Source organism: Clarias gariepinus, chromosome 19 (assembly GCF_024256425.1).
Source record: "Clarias gariepinus isolate MV-2021 ecotype Netherlands chromosome 19, CGAR_prim_01v2, whole genome shotgun sequence".
NCBI lineage: Eukaryota > Metazoa > Chordata > Actinopteri > Siluriformes > Clariidae > Clarias > Clarias gariepinus.
In genome coordinates, this window is record NC_071118.1 from 12784731 (window position 1) to 12792887 (window position 8157).

General features: G+C 38.3%; 1 protein-coding gene across 5 annotated transcripts in view; it reads right to left on the reverse strand.

Annotated features, from left to right (window-relative positions):
* znf462 (zinc finger protein 462) overlaps window positions 1-4837 on the reverse strand; it is a 51232-nt gene extending 46395 nt beyond the window's left edge. For all 5 annotated transcript variants that reach the window (XM_053478142.1, XM_053478140.1, XM_053478139.1 and 2 more), the window contains exon 1: window positions 4705-4837. The gene's annotated coding sequence lies outside the window, so the exon portion shown is untranslated. The remainder of the gene's footprint in view (window positions 1-4704) is intronic.
* Between the last annotated feature and the right edge of the window lie 3320 nt (window positions 4838-8157).

Sequence of the window (8157 nt, forward strand, 5' to 3'; positions counted from 1 at the left end):
ACCTACCAAAATTGTTGAAGACCAATGATTCGCTGATGGCAGTACCATTTTTTCAGCAGAATAACCCTGCCATCCTGTGCATCTTGCCACATGCAAAAAAAATTTTTTTAGGAATGGGTTCAGGAAAATGACAAATGGTTCAAGGTGTTGACTTGGCCTCCAAATTCCCCAGATATCAGTCTGATTGATCATCTGCAGGCTGTACTAGACTAACAAGTCTGATAAATGAATACCCTACCTTTCAGCTTATGGGACTTAAAGGATCTGCTGCTAACACCTTGGTGCCAGATACCACAGCACACCTTCAAAGGTCTAATGGAGTCCAGGGCTTGATGTTGAGTTACTGACACAATATCACGCAGTTGATTTTATTGTTAAAAGTAATCAGTCTATAGTCTATAGCACATAAAATATTTAATAGAACTGCAAAAAATTTCCTGTACATGTTAATAAACAGTTTACATTTAGAAACCTTAAAAATAGAAGAAAAAAATCCTACTTGTTAGAACTTATTCCCCAGGTCACACATGGTCTTTAGGAACTATCAGATGATGATATAATGTGTTCTCTGACTCTATAAATCTTGTGCAAACACCAACAACCGTATGCTTCTTAAAGCATCAAGCTTGTAGCCAATTGATGCTTACAAAAAAGTGAAAACCTATCAAATGTATTTTCAGCTTTCAAAATTAAATGACGTTAAAGAAAGCTGTCAAAACATGATCTGGGAGACCCAAAAAAATTTTGCCTGTATGTTGGGGAAAAGGCAAAGTCAAATCCCCAAAATGACACTAAACACTTGCAGTAAGGTTTCGCTGACAGATGACCGTCAGTGCACTGCTCTACTCTGCAGCGCTGCTTGTGCAAACCCATGATCTGCATGGAGGAGTGGTCTAAAGGAAAGACGAAAGTCAACATCATATGTATTAAAAACAACATTTAGACCTGCCAGTGGCATTTTTGAAAAGTAAAAAAAAAAATGCTGAGGAATGATGAAATAAAAATTGACATCTGTGGGCATAATCACTAAAGGTGCATTTGAAGGAAACAGGGATAGCATTTGGGGAAAACAAAAACCAAAGATTAAGCCTCTGGGTAAATCTACTATGCTTTAGGGCGCTTACACATTAGGCACGATTGCTTTGTACCATGCACTGAACGACTGCTCCTTCCTCCCTAATCCCCTGCTGGCCAGTGTTCACATATTTTTGTTCTCCATACTCGGGTACACCTGCGTGTTCAACACTCCAATACAGCAAGTGGCAGGATGCACCTACTTGGTTTGTGAGCCGCCAACACAAGAGGACATGCCTAATATTATATACTGTATATATATATTTTTTAAAGTTCAACTGACTTCCATATCTAATCTGATCCATGACTGAGTACGCTGTATCGTTCTTGAATGCACCCTGTCCACTGGACTCGGCCATGTTTCCTGAGCATGACTGACTTTGGGGTCAAGTGATCTTGGAAACGATCCCAGGTCCCTAATGTAAAAACGTTTTAATATTGCCATGCCACTGGCTGCAACACAAACACTCATGGGTAGATGGAAGAGTAAATACAGGATTCTAGTAAATATCACCAAATTCCGAAAGCAAATGTATCACAGTCTGACAAGACACAAAAGCTGAAAAGAGCTTGGCTTCTGCAACAGGACAATAGTCCAAAACCTACCTCAAATTTAATCATAAACTACATTAAGAAAGAGTGTATAGATATACGTATGCTGCATGTGCAATGTGGCCAAAAACATCTCTGCATTAGACATGTTCTTCAAGGCTACTAGCAAGCACAAAATCATCCACTCGCACTCGTCTAAATGAATATACTGCGTCTTATTCCTGTGTATCCATTGTTACATCTCATGCAGAAGAAAGACTCTCTCATTAAATTTTATTCTAACGTCTCCTTTCAGCTTCTCTTATGCTGAAATTCCACATTTGCATAAACACAGGTGAGGGACAAGAAGACGCTGCAGGAGAACATGTTCAAACTGGACTGGCAGGTTGGCAGAATGAAGCTATGCTGACGAGACAAACACGCACACCTTACTGAAGTAAGCGTGTTGTATGTGTGCGCCCGTTGACAAGTTCAATTAAAACGGACAACGTTGCAAAATTTTCTACCGTCAACATGTACCCTTGTCTGTATCAGACACCGAGGTCCCTCATAGCTGTGCTATAGAGTATCACCAAAGAGAACCAAATCCTAAATTCAACAGAACGGCACGGCAAAACTCCTTGATCTCTATCCACGTTCATCTGACAAACTGGATTGAGCACATGCATCAAGTTTCATGTGTAAAAGTCAGTTTTAGCTTACACACACACACATCCTCCATTTTGAATTTTAAAAGCTCGTCCTCCTCAGTTGTCGCAGTGATCTCAGTGTCAGCAGGTTTCTACACTGACCGGAGTTATTGCAGAAGCAAGCGACACACACACACACACACACACCCCTTCAGTCTTTCAGATTAGCTGGCAAAAACAGGGGAATGAGATAAAACAATAGATAGAAAGAAAGAATTTGAAAGACTTTTTTTCAACTATTACAATCTGCTTTTTTTGTAATTTAATCCAGAATAAAAAAAAGTACAGATATGAATTTTCTCAAGTGCAAAGCGATAAAATTCTGAAACAAATAAAATCCAGGTTTACATTAACTAAGAATTACAGAACATATTAACAGCAGTGCCTTTTTAATCCTAGAAAACAAACGAAATAGAACTCCTCATGGAATATTAAACACGTCCAGAACTCAAGCAAGTGCTTCACAAAACCTTTCTAGATGTGGAAATGATCTTAAAATCCATTTTATACATTAAAAGAATAGCCTGAGAACATAATAAGAACTTTAGGTGGAAACATGTCCACAAATACTCCATTAAAGTTATGCAATCTTTAAATAAATCCAGAATATTTTTTACAGCCCATGTAGGAACTTTTTACTACATTAAAGTATCAGTAATGGCATCCCAAAAAAGTCAAGGAAACATGAAAAATTAGCATGTATGCACTACTCTAACTCTATACAACTGAAAAAGAATCTGTAAAATATATATGACAATTTAAATAGATAAATGACCAAATCTTTTAAAACTGTTAAAACATATCATAGGAACTGAATAGGCCAGCAAAATTCCATCTAATAGTCATGCTGGTATGTTGAAATGGTGTAAAGAACATGACAGGAACCGAGGTTGAAATTGTGAATATGAAGAAACACTTTCAAAAAAAATAGTTTTTATCATCAAGGAGAAACCTCAAATTCATCAAAACGAGGTTTTAAATCTCCAAAAGTATGACGAGGAACTTTGAAAACTTCTCCCTAGACATGTGAAGGCCACTACTGGTAGAACATTAGCATGAATGTGGAGGCATTAACATTCTCCTCTCATCCACGACTGAATGTGACAACCACCGTCGCGGCTTCTATTCATCCCAAATCAAAAAAAAAAAAATCTCACACACACACACACAAAAAAAGGGGAACTACAACTCCAACACACAGACACGAGCAAACCCGTCGAGAACAACAACCACCTGAGTTCATCCTAACCCACAAAAGAACCAGAAATCCCGGATAAAACGAACGAATAAGAAAATATTTACTCTAACAGCTCACTATGTGAGGTTCCTTGTCCAAGCGAGAGTAGAAGCCAGAGAAGAGAAGTCAACCTTTGTTCTCCTGTCTCACTCCTCCTCCTTCCTTTCTTTCTTTCTCTCCTCGGAGACTCATCCGCCTCCCTCCATTTTATGGAGAATAATGCCGTACCTGACAGCACGTCCAGAAAAAAAAAAGACGCCGAAGACGGACAGACACGAAGACTAAAAAGAAGAAGGAGAAGAAGAAGGAGGAGGAGGAAGTCCAAACACTTCACTTTTCACCTCCACTTCCATCCATCCACATGAGCGAGTGCATGAAAAACATCCAGATCGTGTTCAAGCTGAACGTCAGAGAGCAAGAACATTGGCTTTTTTGTACTCTGTCTCTCTCTCTGTGTGTGTGAGAGAGAGTGTGTGAGTGTGTGTATGTGTGTGTGGACGTGGAGAGGAGCTGCAGCAATGCCAGCCACACTGACTGTCGCTTAATGGACGATCCCACAGGAGAGAAAGAGCAGAAAAGAAGCGCAATGGCTTCTCCTTCTTCTCTTCCTCTGTCTCTCTCTCTGTCGCTCTTTCTCTCTCTCACACACACACACACCAGTCAAATAAAGCTCTTTTGGAACAATTCCCTCTCCAAAGACCTCAAGCAAAGGTCCATTAGATGATCTAAACAAAACACACACATTAGTGAGGGTTTATAAATAGTGGGTTGGAAGAAGAACCGAACAGGAAGCTCTGTCCGTCTGCTTCACTTTAATTACACACACACACACACACACACACACTCCTGATCATCTGAACCTTCTCTAGATCTTCATCAAACGCCAGCACGCAGCAGATCTCCACCATTTGGTCAAAAAAAAAAAAAATAATAAAAAGCCATAAAGAAGGAGAGAGACAGCCGAGCAGACAGACAGACAGGAGCTCTTTCGCAGGTCTTTCACGTCGAGCTTCAATTTCCAAATAAAGCCCGCAAACAGACACACACACAGACACACACACACACACCGTGAGCGCGTCACGGACCACCAAACACACCGTGGCTTCCTTCACATTGTCGTGTTTTTAGACCCGGTTACTCCGCTTTACTCACTATTTCGGATCTTCTTCCCCGACTTGTCCCCGTGTGTCCTGCTCTAGTTGATGGCCGCCATTTTTTCCCTCCGCCTCCTCCTGCGCCCTCCGCGTGCGCGCGCCGCAGCTGCAGATGACCCGAGATCCGTCCGTCCGGTTCCCAGTACACACACACACACACACACACACAGTGAAGAAGAAGGAGGAGAAGAAGCAGGAAGAGCAGACATGAAGTTTTTTGGACAGCAGCAGGCAGCAGAGGGAGCGCGCGAGGTTCAGCAGACAATCAGCACGAGGAGTCATTAATGAGAACAAGATTAATTAGCGAATAATTAATAAGCAAAGCTGATAATGGAGTTCTGTGATATCGTATGATACCACGTTATATCTACTTAAAAGATGTATAGGCTATATAAACGTATTCATAATCTTTTTTTCTTGCTACAAGTGAGAGGGTTGTTTCTTAATTCAGCAACCCAGTTTTTCATTCAGGATTTCATCCAGTGCACAATGGATATTTAAAAAAAAAAAAGTTTACACACCATCAGAGGTTTCTGAAGTAAAAAAAAAAATAAAAATCATCCCATTTCCATGTCAGACAGAACCCAAGTGGAAAACAACAATTTTAGAGGCAAAATAAAAAGTGACTGAGTACTTTACCATAATCTGGTTGCATAAACATCAATTATGATAATAATGCCCTAAATGGATAAATATGGTGATTCTTATTAACCCTTACCAAAAAAAAAAAAAAAAATCATCTGTTTCTTTCTGTTCTGTTTTCAGGTTAGTGGTTAGCACTGTCGCCTTGCACCTCCATGGTCTGGGTTTGATTCCCGCTTTGGGGTCTTTGTGCATGGAATTTGCATGTTCTTCCTGTGCTTGGTTTCCTTCCAAAGATTTGCAGATTAGGCTAACTGTTAATCATTCCCAAATTGCTTGTACTGTGTGAACAACCATATCAGTTTCTGTCTATGTCTATGTCACCTGCGTTGGATTGGCACCCCTTCCAAGGTGTACCCTGCCTCTTGACCTAAGTCTCCTGGGATAGCCTCCAGGCACCCTCCAAACATATATACAGTATAAAGTGGTATAGACGGTGAGTGAGTGATTCTTCTTGGTTTCAATTGACTGTGAAGCCATGGTCCACAAATAGCTTACTTACAACTTATGTGTGGGATATGTACCATTAAACACTGTAAGGCTATTATCAACAAGTGGAGAAAACAAGGCACCACTGTGTCAGTACTAATGACTAGAACATTTCTTTAAAAATTGACAAAACTACGATAAGAACCTAACCAAGATGCTGCAAAGAAAACTTTGGCATCATTAAAAGAGTTGCAGGAATATATGCCAAGTACTGATCACTCTGGCCTGATCTCTCTTATTGTTCATATGTTTTGGGCTATGAGTTAGGTGGCTAGATAGAAGCTCTTTCTCATGAAAAAAAAATTAGTTTCAGTTTTATTTATATAGCGCTTTTAACAATGTCCATTGTCGCAAAGCAGCAACACCAATGGTTTGTGTCTTTTTCAGGACGTTTCAGATTGTTTTATTAGCTTCGCCAAATGTTTTCATTTTCTCAGCTTAAAAATGGGTTAACAGTTCTCCCAAAGACAACTCTCTTGTCTTATGGTGTTTAAGACTTTTTAACAACAAATGCAGTCTTACAGAGAGAAAAAAAACAGGACTCTGAACCAAGAGTAGACATTACATTAATTATTTAAACCGGTAAACTAAGAAACTTTTGCAATATTTTTGATCATTTGAAAGATACATGGGTTCACACAATAGGTGCCATGTTCTAAGTTGTTCAGTGTAGAATCTTAAAAACTGAGTATTTTTTTAAACCTTAAATAATGAAACTGGCAATTGAATTTTTTTTATATCATGTAATGATTTTATTTAACACATTTTCTCATCTACGTCCTGAAAATCCTTGTGAATAAAATATAGTGCTTTGAACTATGGCCATTGTTGAAAGCAGCTTAATGGAAGTTAAAAAATATGGAAATGAGTTTGAAAACTGTAAGGAAATATGTATAAATCATAATTATCAGATTGTCCCTGATGAGCAAGCCGGGAGCGACTGTGGCAAGGAAAAACTCCCTGAGATGGCAATAGAAAGAAACCATGAGAAGAACTAGACTTAACAGAAAACCCATCCTGATTTGTGTGATATTGATTAGCAAGGATTGATCTGCAGTCATACTGTATGTTAGGACACTACGAGTTGTTCAACAGAAAAGGTGGTGGCCAGATTATGCTTATGGGCTGTTCTTCTTCTGGGGCTCTATTCAAAATATATGGCATTAAATGCAAATATATTTTGTCAAAAAAACCTACAGGCGCCTGATAGGCAGGTAATAATGAACAAAAATTGGACTGCCCAGAATAATAATGACCCACAGCACAAATACATGTGGACACTCATAATAAACTCATCCCCAAAAATGTGTATTAATAAAAATGTGCTTAAACAAAATATTGCTTAAGAGGTATACACATATATGAAACCAGGGATCGTTTTTATCCTTTTTATCCTTTTTTTACATTATTCTTTTATTTTGGGTCCTTCTACTACTGTACATTACCAAAAAAAAAAAAAAAAAAAAAACCTTCAAACCTTCAGTTTTAGCAATTTTATCAGTGGTGTGTAGACTTTTTTTTTTTTTTTTTAATAAACAATTAAAATATTTGACAGTGTAAGAGCCACTTACTACAATAAATACAGCCTAAATATTTGCTGTTACAAAATGTCCACCATATTTCAACTACTTAATTGATTTAAAAAAATTATTGTAAAAATTAAGTAACACAATGGAACAAAATGGCCAAGCTTGAAAATCTATAGATTATCATCTATAAATTGATGACAAATAAAACAAGAATAATTTCTAACAGAAGAATTGGAAAAGAGATGTATGGAGAAGGAAAGGAAGGGCTCATAAACCAGCACATTATCTGTCAAACATGGTGGAGGCAGTGGTATGTCACAAACATGTATGGCTGCAGGTGAAACTTAGTCACTAGTGTTTATTGATTATATGATCACTGATAGAAGTAGTAGGATGGATTCTGAGGTGAATAGACATATCCTTTCAGTGCAGAAATGCTTCAAATGCTTTACGATTGATAGGACAGCATTTTATGGTTAGATAAATAAAAATACAAAGCATAACACAAAAGCATTTTGTATTATGTTTTCAGCTTGCTTGTTATGTGATGATAGTAAACAAAACGTATTAGAACACAACGTATTAGAACACAATTTGCTTTACATTTAGCAAATTTGGATGAAAAGGCAGTAGACCACCCAATTTATAGGTGAGCAAAAGGTAAGAAATAAATACATCAAGCCAGTGACCCACTTACATCACCCAACTGCTGCATTCTCATTTTGTGAGGCTTTTCCAGACTTGTACTGCAGCTTGTTTCAGTTCTGTTATTTTGCAAGCCCAAGCCACAA